Raw genomic sequence first — 25,329 nt, 5'->3', positions numbered from 1 at the left:
AGATTATGTAACAATAGATAAAAAAATAAGCATCTTCTGAAGTTATATACATATTAGTAGTAAATTATAAAGAAAAGCAAGGTAATAGTAAATACACAATTCCAGAGAAAAATTACCTCTGGGAAATAAGAAAAAAGTAGGGGGCATCTGAGGTAGGGTTTTATTTTTGATATAGGTGATAGGTATATGGGAGTTTATTTTTTAAAACTACATCTATGTTTTACATATATTTTGAAGATATTTTATATTTATAAATACTCTTATGTCCTTAATTTATTAATTAAACTAAGTTTTTTTGCTTGGTTATCAATTTAGACCAAAACAATAAAGTAGTAAAATCAAGTACTCACAAATGTCACTGTTTATACATTATGTGAAAAATTAGTATACTCTATGACCATTAGGCTGGTATTCCCATCTCTTTCAGAATTTTCCACAGTTTATTGTGATCCACACAGTTGAAGGCTTTGGCATAGTCAATAAAGCAGAAATAGATGTTTTTCTGGACTCTCTTGCTTTTTCGATGATCCAGCAGATGTTGGCAATTTGATCTCTGACTCCTCTGCCTTTTCTAAAACCAGCTTGAACATCTGGAAGTTCATGGTTCACGTATTGCTGAAGCCTGGCTTGGAGAATTTTGAGCATTACTTCACTAGTGTGTGAGATGAGTGCAATTGTGCGGTAGTTTGAGCATTCTTTGGGATTGCCTTTCTTTGGGATTGGAATGAAAACTGACCTTTTCCAGTCCTGTGGCCACTGCTGAGTTTTCCAAATTTGCTGGCATATTGAGTGCAGCACTTTCACAGCATCATCTTTCAGGATTTGAAATAGCTCAACTGGAATTCCATCACCTCCACTAGCTTTGTTCGTAGAGATGCTTTCTAAGGCCCACTTGACTTCATATTACCGGATATCTGGCTCTAGGTGAGTGATCACACCATTGCGATTATCTGGGCCATGAAGATCTTTTTTGTACAGTTCTTCTGTGTATTCTTGCCACCTCTTCTTAATATCTTCTGCTTCTGTTAGGTCCCTACCATTTCTGTTCTTTATTGAGTCCATCTCTGCATGAAATGTTCCCTTGGTATCTCTAATTTTCTTGAAGAGATCTCTAGTCTTTCCCATTCTGTTGTTTTCCTCTATTTCTTTGCAATGATCGCTGAGGAAGGCTTTTTTTTATCTCTCCTAGCTATTCTTTGGAACTCTGCATTCAGATGGGAATATCTTTCCCTTTCTCCTTTGCTTTTCACGTCTCTTCTTTTCACAGCTATTTGTAAGGTCTCCTCAGAGAGCCATTTTGCTGTTTTGCATTTCTTTTTCTTGGGGATGATCTTGCTCCCTACCCCTGTACAATGTCACGAACCTCCGTCCATAGTTCATCAGGCACTCTGTCTATTAGATCTAGTCCCTTAAATCTATTTCTCACTTCCACTGTATAGTCATAAGGGATTTTACTTAAGTCATACCTGAATGGTCTAGTGGTTTTCCCCAGTTTCTTCAATTTAAGTCTGAATTTGGCAAGAAGGAGTTCACGATCTGAGTCACAGTCCACTCCTGGTCTTGTTTTTGCTGACTGTATAGAGCTTCTCCATCTTTGGCTGCAAAGGATATAATCAATCTGATTTCGGTGTTGACCAACTGGTGATGTCCATGTGTAGAGTCTTCTCCTGTGTTGGTGGAAGAGGGTATTTGCTATGACCAGTGCGTTCTCTTGACAGAACTCTGTTAGCCTTTGCCCTGCTTCATTCTGTATTCCAAGGACAAATTTACCTGTTTTCCAGGTGTTTCTTGACTTCCTACTTTTTCATTCCAGTCCCCTATAATGAAAAGGACATCTTTTTTGGGTGTTAGTTCTAAAAGATCTTGTAGGTCTTCATAGAACCATTCAACTTCAGCTTCTTCAGCATTATTGGTCAGGGCATAGACTTGGATTACTGTGATGTTGAATGGTTTGCCTTGGAAACGAACAGAGATCATTCTGTCGTTCTTGAGATTGCATCCAAGTACTGCATTTAGGACTTTTTTGATGACTATGATGGCTACTCCATTTCTTCTAAGGGATTCCTGCCCACAGTAGTAGATATAATGGTCATCTGAGTTAAATTCACCCATTCTAGTCCATTTTAGTTTGCTGATTCCTAGAAAGTCGATGTTCACTCTTGCCATCTCCTGTTTGACCACTTCCAATTTGCCTTGATTCGTGGACCTAACATTCCAGGTTCCTATGCAATATTGCTCTTTACAGCATCAAATCTTGTCTCTTGAGAAACGTGTATACAGGTCAGGAAGCAACAGTTAGAACTGGACATGGAACAACAGACTGGTTCCAAATAGGAAAAGGAGTATGTCAAGGCTGTATATTGTCACCCTGCTTATTTAACTTATATGCAGAGTACATCATGAGAAACGCTGGCAGAAGGAAGCACAAGCTGGAATCAAGATTGCTGGGAGAAATATCAATAACCTCAGATATGCAGATGACACTACCCTTTTGGCAGAAAGTGAAGAAGAACTAAAGAGCCTCTTGATGAAAGTGAAAGAGGAGAGTGAAAAAGTTGGCTTAAAGCTCAAGATTCAGAAAACTAAAACCTTGGCATCTGGCCCCATTACTTCATGGCAAATAGATGGGGAAACAGTGGATACACTGGCTGACTTTATTTTTCTGGGCTCCAAAATCACTGCAGATGGTGATTGCAGCCATGAAATTAAAAGATGCTTACTCCTTGGAAGGAAAGTTATGACCAACCTAGACAGCATATTAAAAAGAAGAGACATTACTTTGCCAACAAAGGTCCATCTAGTCAAGGCTATGGTTTTTCCAGTAGTCATGTATGGATGTGAGAGTTGGACTATAAAGAAAGCTGAGCACAGAAGAATTGATGCTTTTGAACTGTGGTGCTAGAGAAGACACTTGAGAGTCCCTTGGAATGCAAGGAGATCCAACCAGTCCATCCTAAAGGAGATCAGTCCTGAGTGTTCATTGGAAGGACTGATGTTGAAGCTGAAACTCCAATACTTTGGCCACCTGATGTGGAGAGCTGACTCACTGGAAAAGACCCTGATGCTGGGAAAGATTGAGGGCAGGAGGAGAAAGGGCCAACAGAGGATGAGATAGTTGGATGGCATCACCAACACAATGGACATGGGTGTGGGTGGACTCCAGGAGTTGGTGATGGACAGGAAGGCCTGGCGTGCCATGGTTCATGTGGTCACAAAGAGTTGGACACGACTGAGCGACTGAACTGAACTGAATGACCATTAGTACAATCTTGTCTCAGTGAAAATTAAAATTGCAACTTTAAGTCATGAGAAACCTAACAAAGGATATACATTAGTTTAGTTATCATGTGATAAATTCTACAGTATTATAAAGTTTTTTGAAGGTTCAATTGAATTAGCACTCAAAAATACTTATATTATCTAGATTACTTCATAGAAATACCTACCACAGTAGAATCACTCTATAATTTTTTCCATTAAGTAATAAGCCTTGAAAATAGTTAACAGATGTAGAAAATAATGTGTAAGACTTTATAGAATAGAAATGCATTCATATAAATTGACTCATCATAATATTTATAATATTAGAGATCATGCTCAGTGAACATTATTCAAACACATTTCAGTTTAGGACTAGCAGATGAGGCTAAGTCAACGCTTTTCCAAACAGAAATATTAAAGTGAAGGCTGTTTTTTTTTAAAGGCCAATAATTATTTTGACCCTTTAAGCCAAATTCTAATAAATAACTAACTCCTCTCAGATGTAACTGGGAAGTTAAGGGAGGAAGGGATGGTATCTATTGTCCTTAACACAGAGAACAGTGCTTGTGCACGAAAATGAATTATTTTTACAGAAAATTCTTAACCTGAGATTTTTGTACTCTAAATCATCAAAAAATTTAATATCAAACAGGCTTCTTTAATGGTCAACATATATCTTGAAAATGAATTCAAAATTTATGTCACTATTAGTAGGCATATATACATATATAATTTGAGGAAATTTTCATGATACATGTAAGCAAATGAATATTACAATGAATTAATATCACCACTGTATACAGTAAACTATGCAACATAGTTGTATATGCAACAAACTTAAAGAATGAATATTTAATTTTACCTATCATCACAAACTATACAAACATATTTTTCAAAATTTCAGTATGGTAAGGAAAAAGGCTTCTGTGACTAATGGTTCAGTGCATACTGTTCAATCAAATAATCTAATTTCTAAACACCTAAGTATTTAGAAATGTCAAATGAAATTAGTCTAGAGTTGTCAATTTTCAGTGAAAAGGTTACTCCATAAATGAAAGATTGCTTTAACTACATTTTCCTAGGACATACTTTAGATAGTCCATAACAAAAGATTCAGTACCTTAAAATTACCCAGTGAAAAGGTTACTCATAAATGAAAGACTGCTTTAACTACATTTTCCTAGGACATACTTTAGATAGTCCATATCAAAAGATTCAGTTACCTTAAAATTACCCAGCATATATGTGAATGTCTGTGTGTATGCATGTTTATGTATATGTGTACATATATGTATGTAAGTATATATACGTTTCCATTTTCCTTTGAGATACACATACATAGGATGATGATTTTAAACATTTTTCCTCCCCTGGCTGCTATAAACTAAGGTGCCGGCTTTTTACACCATGTATTTTTGGTATGTAGTCATAATGTTCTCCATTTCTTTAGCTCTGTCAGTTTCACACTGCTCTACAGTGTGAAATTGACAAGAAATGGTGCAAAACAGGCAACTGGGAGCACAGAAATTTAACACGAAATTACTGTGAACATTCTTTGAAAAAGGCTAAAACAAAATTTGATAGCAAGAACTATACTATGTTTCAATTGGATGAGATGTTTCAGATAAAGAACTCTATATTTTTCTAAATGTCTAAGTTTTTATCTATGTACAACTGTTTGAAAATGAAAGAATAATCTAGACAATAGCATACTACCTATAGCAAAAGACGTATCATGTTCTTAAAATGAAATCTTATAGTCATAATGCCTGCTTATCTCCCTAGAGTTAAATTGTAATTCCCACTTTTGTATTCTTGTGGATAAGGCTGTGGTTATTTCAAACTCTCTCTCCACAGCAATCTTTTCAAGTTTCTTTACAAGCATGAAATAAGTTAAAGAAATGGTATTGAAGGTCAGCTTAAAACAATATTCTGTATTTTTCCTTCATTAAAATCTTTTGTCTGTTCATCACCCCAGTAAGTTAGTTACCATCATTTGGGTTCTAAGAGGTAGAACACTATCTCTTTTCACCTTCTTAAAACATGCATTACACTCCTTCATACCAGAAAATTACAGGCTATTTCTATTTAATAATTGACTTGCAATTATGATTAGAAGGAAGAACAAATAATATTAGTAAAATATTGCTTTGTGCTTTATAAATATCTTTCACAGACATCATTTTATGTAATAAACATAACATCTCTGGGAGCTTTGTAAAGCAGATATCATTTTTATTACTTTAAGGGTGAAAAAATTAAACCACAGAGAGGTTGAGTAAGTCAACTGAACATTGAACACTGAGACAGTTAATACAAAATAAAGATGAGAACATGCCCAAGTACCCCACAATGTGTGATTTAATAAGCATGCCATTCTACTCTGAAATATTAATCTTCTGGTGGCCATAAAGTTTCATGTGTATGTTTCATGGAACACTCAGGGCCTAGTGATCAGTGCAAATGAAATGAACAAATGTTCAACATTAAAAATAGATCACAGCTGTAAGATGGTGAGTATAGAACAAAAGAAATTTTTCAGGTAATCTTTCAATTTCTATGACTTTATTTTTATAAATTTAAAATATATTAAAATAAACTCTAACTTGAATTATCCTACTTAATATATTCATCACTATTATCCTTCCAAAGTTAACATTGCAAACAATGTAAAACACAAATGATTTATTTTCTGGTCCACAGAACTTTCAAGGAAAGTTGTGTTAGCTAAGCAATATTAGGATCCTACAGAATGAACCATTTTATAATAAAACTCTTGGGAAAGGTCCTATATAATTGGGAAAATAATATCTGAAAATACATGACTGCTACAGTTTTAAATAATTACTTCTGGCCTTTTAAGAATTAATCATTTGTTGTTGTTCAGTCGCTCAGTTGTGTCCAACTCTTTACAGCCCCATGGACTGCAGCATGCCAGGCTTCCATGTCCTTTGCCATCTCCCAGAGTTTGCTCAAATTCATGTCCACTGAGTGATGTCATCCAACCATCTCATCCTCTGTCGTACCCTTCTGCTCCTGCCTTCAATCTTTCCCAACATCAGGGTCTTTTCTAATGAGTCAGCTTTTCGCATCAGGTGGCCAAAGGATTGAAGTTTCAGCTTCAGCATCAGTCCTTCCAATGAATAGTCAGGACTGATTTCCTTTAGGATGGACTGGTTTGGTCTTGCAGTCCAAGGGACTCTCAAGAGTCTTCTCCAACACCACAATTCAAAAGCATCAGCTCTTCAAAGCTCAGCTTTCTTTATAGTCCAACTCTCACATCCATACATGACTACTGGAAAAACCATAGCTTTGACTATATGGACCTTTGTCAGCAGAGTAATGCTAACTAATGATCTCAGTTTGTTTTCAAGGCAAACCATTCAATATCACAATAATCCAAGTCTAAGCCCCAATACTAAGTCTGCAGAAGCTAAAGTTGAATGGTTCTATGATGACCTATAAGACCTTCTAGAACTAACACCAAAAATAGATGTCCTTTTCATCATAGGGGACTCAAATGCAAAAATAGGAAGTCAAGAGATGTCTGAAGTAACAGGCAAGTTTGGCCTTGCAGTACAAATGAAGCAGGGCAAAGGCTAACAAAGTTTTGCCAGGGGAACACACTGGTCATAGCAAGCACCCGCTTCCAACCAAACAAGAGATGACTCTACAGATGGACATTACAAAATAGTCAATAACGAAATTAGATTGATTATATTCTTTGTAGATGAAGATGGAGAAGCTCTATACAGTCAACAAAAACAAGACTGGGAGCTGACTGTGGCTCAGATCAAGAACTTTGACTGCAAAATTCAGATTTAAATTGAAGAAAGTAGGGAAAACCACTTTGCCATTCAGGTATGACCCAAACCTAATCACTTACGATTTTACAGTGGAAGTGACAGATAGATTCAAGGAATTAGATCTGATAGACAGAGTGCTTGAGAACTATGGACGGAGGTTTGTAACTTTGTACAGGAGGTGGTGGTCAAAACCACCCCCAAGAGAAAGAAATGGAAAAGGGGAAATGGTTGTCTGAGGAGGCCTTACAAATAGCTGAGAAAAGAAGAAAAGCGAAAGGTCAAGGAGGAAAGGAAAGATATACCCATCTGAAAGCAGAATTCCAAAGAATAACAAGGAGAGATAAGAAAGCCTTTATAAGGGAACAATACAAAGAAATAAAGGAAAACAATAGAATGGGGAAGACTAGAGATCTCTTCAAGAAAATTAGAGATACCAAGGGAATATTTAATGCAAAGATGGGCACAATAAAGGACAGAAACAATATGGACCTAACAGAGGCAGAAGGATTAATCATACTCACCACTCAAAAATATTTATACTCTACCTAAGTAGACTATCATCATGTAGTCTTTCTGCATAGATATATTGTTTACATAAATTTATAATTACATGAAGAACAAGGATACATTGGGAATTATATGATTAAAAATGTAACCAATGAACACATCTAAATAAAAATTTCTTTGAATAACCACCATGGAAAAACACCATGTCACACCTAAATGTACGTATTTAAGCCATATGGAACATATCAGAGCTACCATAAAGTGACTAAAAAGATTTATTTTGAACATGGAGGAAATCTTACTTGTGAGCAGATGCTTAGTCTAGCTTAGAGGCAGCAGGTTTTCACTGGGTGACTGATCACATCACTAGGGCATTTTTTATGAAGTCTAGAATAGGATATTTAGTAGTAAAATGCCTGCATATTGATGACAACATACAATACAGGCACTTCAAGATATTTCTGAAGGATATCACAATCACAATAAATGCTCTAGATCTTAAAACAAAGACAGTTCATCCCCATTTCTCAGAGAGCAAATGTTCTTTTGTCATGTTTAACTCTTTCAGAAAAAAGTCAATGAGATATTTGCCTGAACAAAATGCACATGATTAAACTCTTGCAGCTAAGCTCCCTCACTAATAATCTTTCATTTAATTATTCATATTTTCAGAGCAGCTAGACATATTGTGTGTATATGTGTGAGTCGTTCAGTTGTGTCAGACTCTTTGTGACCCCACAGACTGTAGCATTCCAGACTCCTCTGTCCATGGGATTCTCTAGGCAAGAATACTGGAATGGGTAGCCATTTCCTTCTCCAGGGAATCTTCCTGACCCAGGGATTGAATCCTGGTCTCCTGCATTGCAGGCGGATGCTTTACCATCTAAGCTATTAGGGAAGCCCATGAGAGAAACACATTTAGAGGAACTGAAAACACATTACACATTTTCTTCTCTTTTTTAAAACTACGAATGCAGTCAATCTTTAGAAATCTATGTGAAGCATAAAAAAATTGGCTATGAAATGTCACATGAAACATATCCCTAGGCTTTTCCAGCTTAAGTTCTTGTGTGTGTGTGTATGTGTATGCGCTCCATCACGTCTGACTCTTTGCCACCCATGGATTATAGCACACCAGGTTCCCCCGTCCATGGAATTTTCCAAGCAAGAACACTGGAGTGGGTTGTCATTTCCTCCTGCAGGGGATCTTATCAAACCAGGGATCAAACCCACGTCTCTTCTGTCTCCTGCACTGGCAGGAGGATTCTTTACCACTGAGCCGAAGGATATTGAAAATATAGCCTGAACTTCTCATTTTTGAGAGAAGAACTTTGGAGCCCAGAGAGTTATATGACTTACCCAAGGTGTCACAGACAAGTGGTAGCAGCCTCAAGATGAGATTCCAAAAAACTCAACACTCATGTGTTTTTTCCTCACCATATGATGACCTCTTTCATACAGAAGGGAGCAGTCAGTGTGAAAGAGCCACATTTATGATTTTTTCTTAAGATGAAAAATTTATCTTTATTATAGCCAATCATTTTTTTGCCCAAAACAAAATAGCATTATTGTATGTATAAATACTTTCAAAAATAACTTTTGTTTTAAGTCTACTGTTACCTGGTCTCAAAAAGTCATACTTTCTTCTCCCAAAACTGATGTCATCAGAAATCCTTATTACTGTTTAGGAAATTGCAAAAGACAACACCTGTAAACTCAATTGGAAAGACAACAACAAAAAATCAACGACAATTTATGGCAAGACTGAAAGAAATCAACTGATATATACTCTTCAAAAATGGGCTTCCCCCATGGCTCAGCAAGTGAAGAATTCGCCTGTAATACAGAAGACACAGGAGATGTGGGTTAGATCCCTGAGTCAGGAAGATGCTTTGGAGAAGGAAATGGCAACCCACTCTAGTATTCTTGCCTGGAAAATTCCATGGACAAAGGAGCCTGGTGGTCTACAGTCCACGGGGTCGCAAAGAGACAGACACACTGAGCAACTAAACACGCATGCTTCAAAAACAGTCCTATCATTTTATGTATTTATATCTTTAAAACCCATTTAGAAATTTCTGATAAAAGATCAAGTTAGAAAATGATAGAAGATCATTAAAACAAGGGTAGCACAAATAGTTTTCAAATTTTTCTTAAATCTAACCCTCAATGTCTTCTGAAAAGATTCAAGTCGTTAACACTTTCAAGTATCAGACAGAGAATAAACTAAATCCTAAAAAACACAGTGGAGTTAAAACATGTCTTCAAGAAATGTAGTTCATATAAAATATATACACTGGGGTCAAAATTAGATTCAAGAAAACTAATGAGAATATTCTTTTCTACTCAAAAAAGAAAAGAAAAGAAAAGAACCTTCTTTTCAGTTCAAATTCACTGAAAATCCCAAAAGGAAACATTTAATTTTCTAGGACATGCTGAAAGACATAGGTAAAAAGGCAACACAGCTAGAACTGAATTAATCAAGTAAACATCATTGACAATCAATAGAACTTTCCTGGTGATTAAACTCAGTTTGAGATAGCTGGAGGTAGACCCAATCTAGTTGGAAATTCCATGGGAAAAGCATGTTAAAAGTGAAAAATGGTCTTAAAAAATGAAATATGTAAACAGTTGTAAACCTTTCAGTATTTTTCAAGACTATAGGGACAACATCTGAATAAAAACCAAGAGGATAAGCCTTGTGTTTTCAAGTTAAGAGATATTAACTAGTACAGATCCTTACCCAACTTCATTCTTATTTTCAAGTTGCACTGTGCTTATATGAAAACTTGTCTTCTCTAATCTCCCAAATATTCTAAAGGGTCACATAACTATTAGCAATCAGGAAGGCAGGAGATTGAATACTGAAGTGTTCCAAGGTTAAGACTGCATCAATTGTTAATTCTAAATTGTTAAATCTAACTATATCTGGATTCTTGTTTCGTCTATTTAAAGCTGTACTGGGAAAATTCTAAGTATGGCCACACCCTTGTGAGAATGACCACACAACCCAGTATGAGGCAACCTAAGTTTATGCCTGGGTTCTGGTTTAATCATTAATAACTCTTAAAAAGGTTCCATTTTGATGATATATCATAGAAATATCACCTATAAAGAATTTTAAACAGCTTCTTCTCTTAGTTTCCTAGGCTCCAAGAGGACTTTCTTCCATGCAAACTCAATGCTAGAAAAGCAGTTAAATACTGGTCTTGCTAAAACAGAACGCTTACAGTATACACCTTGACTTCTGGGGCCCTAACTGGGGCCCTAGGTGTTAGGGGCCCTAACACCTAACTTCTGGGTCCCTCTTCCTTACTACTTTCTACTGCTAGTTTAAATTTCACTTCTTCCTATGGACATCATGTGATATTCTTCTGATAATCTCTCTCCCCTTTTACCCCCTTATTGCCTAGCTGACTTACAAGCACAGACCTAATTTGAAATATTAAATCTAATAAAAAAAATACTTCAAAGCTACTAATTAACTTACAAATCAATTATTGCAACCCAGTTCATTTGTCAATTGGATACACCTCCTATGCTGATAAAAGAATTTAGGTCAAAATTTATGCTTAAAAAATACTATTGAATAAACACTTGATTAAGCAAATGAATGTTTAGGAAAGTCATTTATAGACAAGATGTTTGGTATGAAGTAATAGAAACAATTTTATGCTACAAAAAGAGGATGATAACAAGATAAAAGGGAAGCAAATAAATTCAAATGTGTAATTATGTTTGAAAGAATCCCTGCCACCCCATGGTTTTCCACAACAATCAGCATGTCCTAAGGCACCAATATTTATAACTCAGTCTACTGGATCATTTTTCTTCTTTTTACTGTAAAAATGTAACTTGGACTTCAGGATGGAAATCATTACTAAAAAAAAAATATATATATATATATATATATATATATAAAATAATAAAAATAAAAAAATAAAAAAAAATAAAATAAACTGTAACTACATATGAAAAAATGAAAAAAAAATAAATAAAATAAAATAAATTAAGTTTTTAGAAATACATTTAGGAAACCAAAATACATCCATTTCTTCAAGAAAACATGTATACATTTTCTTTCAACCTATAATGTTCGGACCTGGCTAATGCTGTTCCCATTTTGTACAAAAGAGGTAGTCAAGAGTAAAAGCTTATAAAGGTATACCACTGCTTTTATTTTTTTCACAATTACCATGTTTTCAAGCATTGTGCCAGGCTCTGAAGCATTTGTTACTTCATTTGACCATTAGCTCCTGCCCAATGAGGTACACTTTACAAAAACTGACTTTATATAGATTAGAGAACATTCCAACATAGCTAATGAGAGTCAAGAGTTAGGTTTGAACTTGTGACAACCTGATGCCAAATCACAAACTCTAAACATTCCCTTCACAATTAACTCACTTGTGGTTGTTGTTTGAAGACTGCATTACCTGCACAGTCAAGCACAAACCCCATTAATGACTGATTCTTAAAGCTTTAGAAAAACAAACTGAAGAGCTTTTAAAAACACCCCCATGCCAGTGATTCTGATTTAATCAAGGCAGAGCCTGGGGATTGGTACTATTTAAAAGCTCCCCAACTGATTCATAGGGGTGCCTGGAGACCTGGACACCTGGCCCTCTGCAAATAGCTTGCTTGATTTCCAAAATGCTATTTCCTGAAAGTTATTCACAGCCACCCTAACCTCCAGACACCAAAAGCAGGCCACTATTAGGCACTAATATTTACATAAGGAGATAATGCCTATTGAGGAATGAAACTTACTTATTTGGATTAAGATCTCTCTTTCCTCGTAAAAATGCTCAGCTTTTGTGGTTTGGGCATTATCATCCCTGTGCTGATTCTTGGACATTGGACATGTCTTTAAACTTCTTAAAACTTTCTAATGTGGAGTTTGGAACTCATCTTTCCCTGCTCTGAATCTGCTGTAATTTTTATGAGACAGAGAAAGATGAAAATCCATAGAATTATTAGCATAGGTGAACTAGGATTGTGTCCAGCTAGTTCAGCCAATTAGAGCATGGGCTAATGAGAGTAATATCATGGCCTTCTTGTCTAACTGGCTCTGCTATAGATTCACAAACACAAACGTTACCCTTAATCTTGGGTAGGCAATGCATAAATGCCAGTCATTATCTGTGTATCATTTTATATATATATATATATATATATATATATATATATATATATATATAATCAACATATTACAGCTCTGTGAAAATCCAGTAGTATCATTTTCAAATGAAAACAAGAGTATATTTTATTTTTTTAAGAGTATATTTTTAGCAAGTAGCAGTACAGCCAATTTAGGCCAATTAGAAGACAGAAGGAAAAATGTCTAGTTAATCAATAGTCAGCTGATCACAATATTAATCAAGTCAAGCCACATCTCTGCAAGCTGATATTGAATATAAGATAAAATCACTCCCACTTTAGCTCAGCTGGGATTTTGAAAATGTGTTAAATTAACATTCAAATTCAGCATTAAACCCCTAGAAGCAAGGGAATTCATAATAAACTGCCCATCATTTTATCATGACTTTGTATTCAACCCCAAAGGTAAGATCACCCAGAGTTATGAGTTTCTCAGAGAACAAAATGTATGACATTTAAAAACCAACCCATTACTAAATAGGGTTAGCTCAGTGCAGCATGGAATCCTGTTATTTGTGGATTTAAGGCATGCCTTACTAATATTTTAAAGTGGTCTTTCTCTCTCTTCCATTCCTTTTAATATGGTAGTGTGACTTGCATTGGGATATTTTTTGAAGTTTTTATTTCACAAAGCTGAAATCCCCTAAGGCCCTGGTCTTGTAAATGAACACTCAGGAATAAGATGAGTGGAAGGATCTTAAGAGAGGGACACTCAAGTGATTTGTGTTCAAATAATGAGTACTTGAGAAGTGTATTCTAGCAAGTTCTGGAAGGAAAAACAAACCATCAGTCAGGCACTAGAAATAATCATAAAGAGTTAATGCAATACCTGCTCAGAACTTGACCAAACACCAATTTTTCACCTTGACTGGGGGGGTGGGGGAAGGGCAACATATTGGATCATCATCCAATTACTTGGTGAAATGGCTTCTGCTTTACATCTTTTCCCATACAATAACTGTAGCTAGAAACCGTGAAGTCATCATCTTGCAACCCTGCAAGATGAGCTTTTCCTGTGATAATTTTTGATCACATCATATTCCTTCCATCTCCCCTTCACTTCTACCATCTTTTATTTTTATATGAATAGATCTCTTATTCTCAAAAGTAAACTATGTATATTTTAAACAGTTCAAACGTACAAAAGGGCATAATGAAGTCTACTTCAAACCATACAAAAGGGACTATTGTTAAAAGTTATTCCACTTTGAATTCAGTCTTTAGTCTCTCTATGAAATCATTTATCTCATGAAATCATTTATCTCATCTTTCTTTTCTCTCTTCTCCTCTTTTTCCTCCTGTCCTCCCTCCCTCCTCCTTGCTGTATATATCATTCTCTGTAAGTATATGTATGTATGTGTGTGCTCATTCAGTCATGCCTGACTCTTTGTGATCCCATGAACAATAGCCCACCAGACTCCTCTCTCCATGGAATTTTCCAGGCAAGAATACTGGAGTGGGTTGCCATTTCATTCTCCAGGGGATCTTCCTGACTCAGGGATCAAACTGGTGTCTCTTGCATCTCCTTCACTGGCAGGCAGATTCTTTACCGCTAGTGTCATCTGGGAAGCACACATAAATCTTTTACACATATTGTTTGTTTTACTTATATGTGTACACTATTCCACATCAATTATTATTTTACTTTATTATGTATTTTATTTTATTCATTTAATTTTTAAACATTGACGTATAGTTGATTTATAGTGTTGTGCTAATTTCTGCTGTAGAGCAAAGTGACTCTGTTATGCACACATATACATATTTTTTCATTGTATTTTATCCCAGGAGATTAGATATAGTTCCCTATGCTATACAGTAGGTAGAGGTGCCTTATTTTAAATTACTGCGTAATATCTGCTAAGCTTTGAATGTTTGTGTGATTCCAAAATTCATATGCTGAAATCCTAACACCTAGTGTGATGGTATTCAAAGGTGAAGCCTTTGGGAGGTGCTTAGGTCATGAGGGTAGAGTCCTCATGAATGAGATTCATGTTCTTATAAAAGAAATGGGGATCTCACCTTTTTGCCATGTGAAGACACAATGAGAAATCTGGGATCTGGAAGAGGGCCCTCTCTCAATCTTGTTGGCACGCTGTTCTCAGACTTTGGGACTCTAAGACTGTGAGAAATAAATTTCTGTTCTTTATAAGTTAGCCAGTCTATATGGTACCCAGGCTAAGACAATATCAAACAACATGGATGAACCATAATTATCATCACCTACCACTGGGTTTTTTTCTAGATTTTATTATAAATAGTGCTATAATAAAATCTTGTGTTTGTTTATAGATACATGCAAAAAATGTATTGCTCTATGTATCTTTGTATGCATATGCAAGCATATATGTTGAACAGATCTGAGGTAGTAGAACTGATGGGCCAAAGATCTGTATATTTTAAGTTTCGGTAGTTATCACCACATGGCCCTGCAAATACAGGAACCAATTTACACCTCAATCACCAATGCATGAGAATGTTCCTATGCCCTCATACTTGCTAATTCACTGTGACATTATAAGGTTTGATTTTGCCCATCTGAGGTAAGAAAAATAGTATCTCACTGTAATTTTAATTCAAGAATGAATATTTTTATGAGCAGCAATATCAAGTAATTTATAGAGTTTGCCACAAGAATTCACAGATTCTGTATTCAATTATCCTATCCTTTAGTCAGTGCTGAAAGGATACTATATACTATGTGCCAAGTGTTGCTCTGAGAGTCACTACTGAAATTAGGACATAGTTCGCATCCCCAAGGCAGTCCAGCAGAGGAGGAAGACATTAAAATAATAATTAATACACACTGTGGTAAGTACAACAAGAGAACATGTTTACCGTTTGGATTAAAATAATAATACACATTGTGGTAAGTACATTAATAGAACATGTATATTGTTTGGATATAGAAATGCTTAACTCTGGGCAAAGAGCTTGCTTCTGAAATGTACCTTAACTATTTATTTTTGCATTTTATAAACATATTCAACTGTGATAAGAATAATAAACATAACACCTTGTCAGAAAGAAGCATAACTGTGGCAATTGCAGCTAATAATGAAAGGTTCTGATTAGTTGAAAAATTATTTTAATTGGCACATCTATGCTTATAATACACATACTGAAATAAGAGTATGCAGAATAATTTATAAAATTTTGTCTTGCTTGATACAACAATGTTTTGGGGACTTACAACTTTGTCTAAAAAATAAATCATGGCATATTTTCTCTCTCTCCATTTTGCAGATATTGTTTAGCTCTTTTGAAATCAAAGCACAAACTTCAGTCTGCTACAATTTCTCCTCTCTCGACTCATTGAACTATTAAACGTTTAATATATGGTGATTTCTATTAACTGTTGGATTTGTTATACCACGCTTAAGATGCTCACCTTTTAGCATGAGGTGTGTTAAGGATAGTTAATTATATTACACAGGGAGTCCTTTAAGTATTCAGATCCCATAAAATGTGATAATGATGTTAACATCCTTGACTGGTAAAGCTACTACTTGAGTTTTTAATTATCATTCTAACCTTTAGAAGCTGTCTTCCAATCAACAGGAAAGCTTTATCTTTGGACTAAACTCAACTCACTGATCACATTCCCTTAATTTTGAAACCTCAACACATTGGTTATAGTCAACTGGTAAGTTCTCACTGAAGTGTAACCATTCAAGTGGGGCGGCAGACAGAACCAGACAGAGGGAGCCAGTGTGATGCACAGAAGCTGTGGAGTGGAGGTCTATGCTCGACTTTCAGTTCTGTTCTCTTTAGCAAACTACTTATCCTTTTGTTGATCTGATTTATTATTAGTATGATGAGCAAATACTACTTCTACTATACTTCCCAGAGTTCTGGTAATGATCAAATGAAATAATGGATGGAAATAGATGAGGAGTCATAAGCAATAAGGTTCTCTGATTCCCTTTTACAATAACCCTTTCTTTCCCACTCAATTCTAATTCTTCACGTAGCATCTACCTACCCAAAACCTTCTATGCTGTGCCACTCCATTTGGGTCTCCTCTACTCTAGTCACTGTCTCTCAACCTTCTTTAGGTTTTATCTCTCAGACCCTAATTTTTACTAGAAGACAGCTATAACACAGCAAAGAATAATTTGTAAATAATAATGCACTACATTTATTAAAATACTTGCCACATGCCAATCGTAAAGTCATCACTAGGCAACCTTTCAGCTTTTCCTATGATACCTTCTGATTATCTCATATTTCTCCTATTTTCCTTCAAGTTGTCATGCAAAGAACTTTATATACCTTATTCTCACTCAATCTTTACTATAAATCCATGTAGTGGAGTCTATTATTATTCTTGTTTTAAAGATGAGAAAACTGAGGCTTGGAAAGTGAAGGAATTTGCCCATAGTTATGCAGCTAAGCTGTGGTGAAACCTGGCTTTGAACCTCACAGGAATTCTTTCCATTATCACTGTGCTCTGCCGCTCTTCTTAGAAGCAGAATTAATGCAATCAACAAATGGTCACTCATATATATTAACTTAAACATGGTCATTGAACTATACAGTCTGAATTTGGAAGCTCATCTAAATTAACCATCCATCCAATCCTTATCCTCATTTATCACACACCTGAGTCATATTCTGTGTTTTATGCTTCAATATCACCAATGAGGAATGTATTCTATATACCCAAAAGGAATCCCTTCAAATTCAGACAGCTCTACTGTAAAGTTCTTTATATCAAGTGAAAATCTTCCTTCCTGAAAAGTCCATTTCACTGATCTTAATTTTACCTGAAAGCTTAATTTAAAAACTATAATGCGTATGTTGTGATACAGTAAATCCTCTAATGATCTCTCCTTGATAAAGTATTCAGTGCACCTTGGCCATGGTGCTCCCTCTCAAATGAAAGCACCTAAACTCTGCATTTCTCTTAAAGCCCAGGCATGCTCTGGCCAGCTGAGCAAGCTTCATTATTATAGATACTCTAGTTCTTTTAGTCCCACCCAAGACACCACTAAGATTGGGGTGGGGGTAATCATAACATGGTTTTGACTTTTATATGAGTTTACATCTCCTACATCTCTTTTCACTCCCTTTTCCATGTACTGTAGTTGAGATTGATCATGTTGGAGTTGGTTCATCTTTCTTAAACAATGGTTCTAAGTAGGTCTGCACATTGTTATAGAATCACCTTGGGAGCTTTAAAAATACTGATTTCTGGGTTGGGGTCAGAGATTCTACTTTATATGGTATAGGACATGGCCTCGATATCAAGATTTATATTAGCTGTATTTTCCTATGTTTTTATTATTTTCCTATGTTATTATTATCAGTTTTATATCATCCATAAATTTAAAGGCACGGTAACCAATGTTCTCACCAAGTCATTGCAGAGTCCTGGAGCTTCACTTTAAGTTAACATTGGCCAGGTACGCAGACAGAGGCGCCTGACAGGCTACGGTCCACAGGGTCTCAAAGAGTCAGACATGACAGCACACTTTGGAGCAGGCGTTCAAGCAGTTTTAAACCCACTAAAGTCCACTGTCATTCAGACAACAGCTTTCTATTGTGTTCACAAAATGACATCAAGAAAGAGTTTGTTAAATATCTTATAGAAAGCTAGTCTAGGACATGGTTAAAAGCATGGATTCTGGAGTCCAGCTTCCGGGGTTCCAATCCCAGCTGAGTTATCTGCATGACTTTGGGCAGGTAACCTAACCTCTCCAAACTTCACTTTCTGTAGCTGTAAATAGGTATAATAGTACTTACTTATAGGGTTGTTATATGGATTAAATGAGTATAAACATGTAAAGGTTCTGAAGCAAGAAATACGTGTTAGAGACCATTTCCAAGCCATTCATGTTTCTCCTTACCCCAATTAAAGCATGATTCACAACCCAGTACAAGGTTTCTAACTGTTGGGTACACAGAATGGCATCCACTGCTTGTTCTCCTTATTTGCATAAAAATGATTGTGTACCTCACACCAAGGAAATAATTTTAATGAGCCCTGACTCTCCCATCTTCCCATACATAAAAAAGCACTAAATTCCTTGAGATGCTTCCTCCTAGGTTTGAGGTCCAGTATTTCTAAGTCTACAGATGTAAAGTAGACACTTTCCAAATAGGAACAAAGGAAAATAAATCTCAACATTTGGAACACTGGCACCAATAGAAGGCACTCCCAGAAAGATTCACCTGATGAACCAGTGAGATGAACCAGCTGTCACCAGACTGTGCATTAGACACTGACAGTGGGGAGTTGTTGCATCATTGGGGTGCATGTGTGCTCCTGCGGTGTGACTCTTGAACTCCACGGGCTTCTCCAGGGGATCTTCCTGACCCTGATTGAACTTGGGTCTACTGAATTGCAGGTGGGTTCTTTGCGGACTGAGCCACCGGGGAAGCCCAAGTGAAAAACATTATCTTGCAAATATCTCCTGGAAAGACCAACCTCAGGGAGGGAATGTGTTAATCTCTTCAGGCAGAGGGGCAAGGTTCCCTGAGGCAGGCCACTATGCATCACTCTAATAACAAAAGTAACGGGAAAAAAAAGGTTAAAGTCAAAGAAACAGATCTGTGAATCAGAATTGGCTCATTCCTGCAACAATTCCCCAACAGTGGCACTGGTGGTTCAATGGTAAAGAATCTGCCTGCCAATGCAGGAGACACAGAGATGCAGTTTGTATCCCAGTATTGGGAAGATCCCCTGGAATAGGAAATGGCACCCCACTCTAGTATTCTTGCCTAGAAAATTCCATGGACAGAGGAGCCTGGTGGGCTACAGCCAACAGGGTCATAAGAGTCAGACACCAGACATGACACTTCCTCAACTCCTCTCCTTCTCCATAAAAGAACCTGACATCCTGACCCCAATAAGATGGGTTTTTATGACATATTAGTCTCCCATCTTCTTGGCCAACTGGCTTTCTGAATAAAGTAATATTCCTTGTCTCAAAAAAAAAAAAAAAAAAAAAAGGTACTTTTTTTGGTACTTTGTGTACCTAAAGTGTACAAAATCCAAAAGTTCCAGTTAAGCAAGAGTTAACTAATTTATTATGGATGCAGTATTAGCTGTTGTACAATAATAAAGGTACATAAAATGCACACAGATATCAGAAAAAGAAGCCCCCGTGGATTCATTTCTGAATATGCTAGCTCCTGAATATTTGAGTAATGAAATTACTCAAAACTCAGATCCCCTTTCCCAGTATCTCCTGCACAAAAAAAAAAAAACAAGTGAAGAAACACAACTTTAACTTACTGAAATAAAGACAACATTTCTGGATATAAAGCCATTTCCTCTATCATCTTCTAAAAAATCAACACTACCAAAGAATGAATCAGAGAAAAAAATAGAACTAGAATTACCATAGATCTCCAAGTGAAATTCACACACCAGTTCTGAAATGTCAGCAAAAGGATGTTCAGCTAAATGCCCCAGTGGTATTGCAGACTCCCTGGATGAAATAAGACAGAAGTCTCCTCACTCTGACAGAACAGGCATTCCCTGTGGGAGGCATATATTTATTATTCAACTGCCATTTGCCAAGAAAATATAGCTATTGGATAATATCATCTTTTAGGAAATTAATAGATATGGAGTCTGCCAAACTACTGGCAACTTTTACTTAACCACCAGTGCCTTTTCTTATAATTTGAGAACAATTTCATAGAAAAAAAAAAGTTTTTTGAAGGTATTTAGTGATAGAAATTTAAATTACTGATTCACATTGGCATTTTGCCATAACAAACAGACCACACAGCCAAATAGGACTGACGTAAGTAGGAGGACATTGGAGCTGACATGGAGACTAGAACATAATGCTATTTAAGGTAAGGAGGAATCAGAATCTTTTCCCAAACAGTACAGTTTAGATGCCAGAGAAGGCCACCAATATTATTTTAAACAATTAGAAGTAATGTGTAACATTACAGTAACATTTGCAACTAGGCAAAAGTAGAAAAGAGATTGATGATGGGAGGCCAAAAATACTATCTTTTGATATCCAAAATAACAAAATTGAAATAGTGGTATACCATTAACAGGCATGAAAAATTGGAAGTCAACTATAATTTGTCCTAGGATAACAGACATTGAGAAATTAACTAGATCATGGGGGCAAGGGAGCTACCATTTAACTAAAAGAAGATATGATTTACTAAGCAGTTCCTTATTGGGCTAGTAGTGCTAATCCATTTCTAAACTTGGGTTAATTGCTCTCACACTCAATTGATCCATCTGGGCTCAAAACAGGCTTCCTGGTCTGACATGTCACCTGACTACAGAACTGAGGTGGCCTCTTAGACTGGGTATAAAAAGTGTAGCTTGAAGAAATTACTCTGAACATTGCCTCTACATTATTGAGTAATCACCTGGAAGATATTCTAACACAAAATTCTGTTACCGTTTTTAGGATTCAGTTCTCCATATATTTTCTCTCATTTTGAGAATCAAATTAGATACTGATGTCCAGTCACTCCTGTTGGGGATATTTACAAAAATAGTGGTGGGGGAGGGAGATATTAAGAAGTGAAAAGAGAGAAGAAAAGTAATGGAAAAGACTAAGTGAGCAAAGAGAATTTTGCAATACAGTCTTAGGTGAGATATATGAAGATGAGCCTTTATTCTCCTCTAGGCAGGTTGCCCAGTTGTGTAAGAGTGACATTCAGAGCCAAGATAGAGTAACTCTAGGTTGGGAGTAGGATTTTTGATAAATAGTTCAGCATCTGTACAATGGATAGTGCACTAATATAAAGTTGTAATAAGAATTCAATAAAAACCTGCCTATAAATATTTCGATATTATATAAGGCATATAGTAGGTACACAATAAATATGTTTATTCTACTCAGCTGTGGTACATTGAATAATCCAAGGATCCTTCTAAGTCAAGTTTTCAAGATACACTGCCTCCCTGAGAAACCTAGGAAATAGCAGTCCAAAATATGAGCCTTAAAATCAAAAGGCCCATTAATACTGAATAAAATTCAGATGGAGGGTGGAAGGGCCTTGAAGGAGGGACCTCTCATTATGCAACAAAATAAAATTAATTTATAAGTATCTCAAACCCGTTGAGTGAGAAAAATCCTGAAAATGTCCTAGTTGGCAAAGGATTTCAACAATTAGAAATTGTATAATTCTCGTGATTTATTTAAAATCTTACTGACAGCTATTATTCAATGTGCTGTCTTTATTATTTTATCTCAATAATGACAAGGAAGCTTTCATAGCCTTACTCATGATTTCTGCTCCAACAATCCTATTTTTTATACCATTTTAAGTTTCTCAAACAGAAACTTTATCATAGGAGTTTCCTGGCATAAACTCTAACAGTAGAAACTGATCGCTTTTACAGAAAAGAGAAACCTCCACTTGAGCTTTGGTAGACCCAGTTTTCTAGGTAATAATTAGAAACTCAACTTCTTATATAGAAGCCAGGTAGGATTCCCATATTAAATACAGGGCTGCTGCTAAGTCCTTTAGTCATGACCGACTCCATGCAACCCCATAGACGGCAGCCCGCCAGGCTCCTCTGTCCCTGGGATTCTCCAGGCAAGAACACTGGAGCGGGTTGCCATTTCCTTCTCCAATGCATGCATGCTAAGTCACCTCAGTCATGTCTGATTCTGTGCGACCCTAAGGACAGCAGCCCACCAGGCTCCTCCATCCACGGGATTCTCTAGGCAAGAATACTGGAATGGGTTGTCATTTCGTTCTCCAATAAATACAGGGCAGTAACTCAAATTTGCATTTCAGCTAAACAACAAGTAATATATAGCACTTATATGTCCTAAATATTTTATGGGACATACTTATATTAAAAATTATTCATCACCACAGCAACATACCTCAAAATAAACAACAGAGTATATAGATTTGCTGTTTAGTTGCTAAGTCATGTCTAACTCTTTTGTGACTCCATGGACCATGGCCCATCAGGCTCCTCCATCTATGGGATTTCCCAGGCAAGAATACCGGGGTAGGTTGCCATTTCCTCCTCCAGGAGCTCTTCCCTGACCCAGGGATTGAACCCACATCTCCTGCATTGGCAGGGGGATTCTTTACCACTGAGCCACCAGGGAAATCAGAGTATATAGATAGTCCAAACTAGTTATTGAATGTATACAACAGGAAAACTCAATGAACTTGAAGAACACTTTGATTCTGTTTCTCAACTAACACAGGCTGACTTCATCTGCTATATTTCATAACTAATCATTTTTAAAATCTGCTAAAGGCAATTCCAGATTGCTATCTTTTGATAGAAAAGTGAAAAGATGCAGGTACATCACTGAGATTCATCATAACTCATCATAACTTTCTAAATCCTTCTTGTGAAGAAAAATTGCTACTAAGACTCCAGGCAGATATGCTAAATTATCCTTCACTTCCTCTAATGAATTTTCCATGATCTGTGTAATATGACAAGTTTCACTATTCTAAGAGAATTCTGATGTTCTAAAACTTCTTTAAAGGTTTCGTGTACTAAACACATTACATTATCAGGAGTTTCAGAGAAAAAAATCTCAATGCCCTTTTAACCTTCTAATTCTCAACTCACAAACCCAATTTGTTTCATGGGCTTTGGGGAAGTGAGAAATATAAGACACTTATTGGTAAGTCAAAATCTAAAATGAAATACCCTTGACTATCTGATGATGACTTGTGACATGACATTCCCAAAAGGACAGAAGAAAAATAGTTTAAAATTAGGCTTCATCTAAAAACAGAAGATCTTCTAATTGTAATGGCACATAATACATCCCTGCATTTCAATAAATAACATTTTCTTGAATCCTTAATCATGTGAGATCGCTTAACCTAGGCAATGATCCAAGAATTAACCAGAAAAAAAATCAGTAAGTGCAAGATTTTAAAAGCATTTGCAGTTCCACTGTCAAAATCAAATGAAAGAAAAAGTATAATAGCACCATTTCAATGTATCTGAATTCACCTGTTTAGATTTATTTCTGCCATGCAAAGAATAAACCCAAAAATAAACATTTTATTAAATGTCCTAGTAGTTAATTTTGATCACCTCTATTTCTAAATGCATTATTACCAGCAAAACTTTCAACAAGGGTTATTTTCTGATGGAAAGAAAATGCTGAGGAAACCATTCTCACAACATTTGCTTATACATTTCATCTTTTATCACTCTATGAGAACAAAAACTATTTTTAATATTTATATAATTTTAGCATTGAGAGCTTTTGCTTTTTAAGATGAGGCAGTTGTATGAAAGAAGACATTTTTTTAACATTTTAATGTATCTTCAGACAATGTAATTTTGTTCCTTAACTAACCCTCTTCATAGCACATATATGTATAATGAAGTATGGGTAGTTTATATCAACTAGAAAATATATAAAAGCCTTACCCTCTCCCACAGTGCTCTAGAATGTATTAACAAGCAAGCAGATAAGCCTGATGATGAATGACATAATATAGTCAGCACTAATAGAGTAGTTTTATACAAATGCATTGCGAAAAGATGAACAAATACTTTACATTTCAGAACATGGCCATTTTGATGTCACATGTCAAGTAAGATACAAAGTGGTACATGTTAGCAACTTTGAATCTGTAGGTCCTGGATCAAACAGCATAAAGGAACTTTGGAGGAATGACAACGCATTCTGGAAGGTAGACTGGGTTGAAGGTAAGAGTCTCTTCTTGAGAGTCTAATGAGGTCTTCCCCTCCCTCTGCTTCACAAAAATTTATCTCCTAGAGACACCTTAGCAGAAGCTATCAGCTTTGACAGAACACCGAAATCCTGGCAGTGAACCATAAATTGACCATTACCATAAAAAGAGCTGCTAAATGAGAAACCATGTGCTCAGTATAAAACTAATTTCATGCTTTCAAAAGCACACAGTGGCTTCAAGCAAGATAGTGGCCCTGGGACTTGCTGAGACAGATTGGCGAACACAAGCGGTTTGCTCCTGACGCGTGTGCTTAGCCAAGCTTTACATGTACTGGCAGTAAATGGGGTTCTCGAATCTTCCGTCAAACAAATACACACTTATCTATAACTTTAGAGCTGAAAGCTATAAAACAGCTGCCTTGAATAAATTTAGCAGGAACACACACACACGCATATATATATACATACCCCATGGGCCATGCCAGCTTCCAATCAAATAAAAATAGATTTCTCTGCAGACCTAACATACTAAACAGGCACTTAATAAGCATACTGCTATTGAATACATCATAACTGTCACAGTCCTTTCTTCTTTAGAAACAGCTTCTCATCACGTAGGAATTGAGAGTTTAGAAGAGCCTAAGCAAGAGGACTCCATCTACTTGGAAGCTAACTTTGAGTTTGCCCTTATCAGGCTAGTGTTCAAATACTCTATACTGATAAAGCCACATCAGACCTGTCTCAGCGTGATTATCTACTCATTTAACTCCCCATTTGAGTGTCAGTCCTTTATTTACATTTAAATGATAAAATCTGCTACATTTAAAATGTCACATCTAATTGAAACATGCTTTATGAAGAAATGCTGCTAATTTTCTCCTCCTCTCATTTAATATAATATCTCCGAAAATCAATTACTTTAGATTGTCCAGTGCATGACAGGTCATAACTTTTAATTATTAATA

At 36.1% G+C, this 25,329-nt stretch overlaps 1 protein-coding gene across 3 annotated transcripts in view; it reads right to left on the bottom strand.

Annotated features, from left to right (window-relative positions):
- Nucleotides 1-25,329, bottom strand: part of ZNF385B (zinc finger protein 385B) — a 342,813-nt gene that overhangs the window by 292,256 nt on the left and 25,228 nt on the right. The gene's annotated exons all lie outside the window — the stretch shown is intronic.

Source organism: Dama dama, chromosome 33 (genome assembly GCF_033118175.1).
Source record: "Dama dama isolate Ldn47 chromosome 33, ASM3311817v1, whole genome shotgun sequence".
Lineage (NCBI taxonomy): Eukaryota > Metazoa > Chordata > Mammalia > Artiodactyla > Cervidae > Dama > Dama dama.
This window is presented reverse-complemented; position numbering and strand designations above follow the sequence as displayed.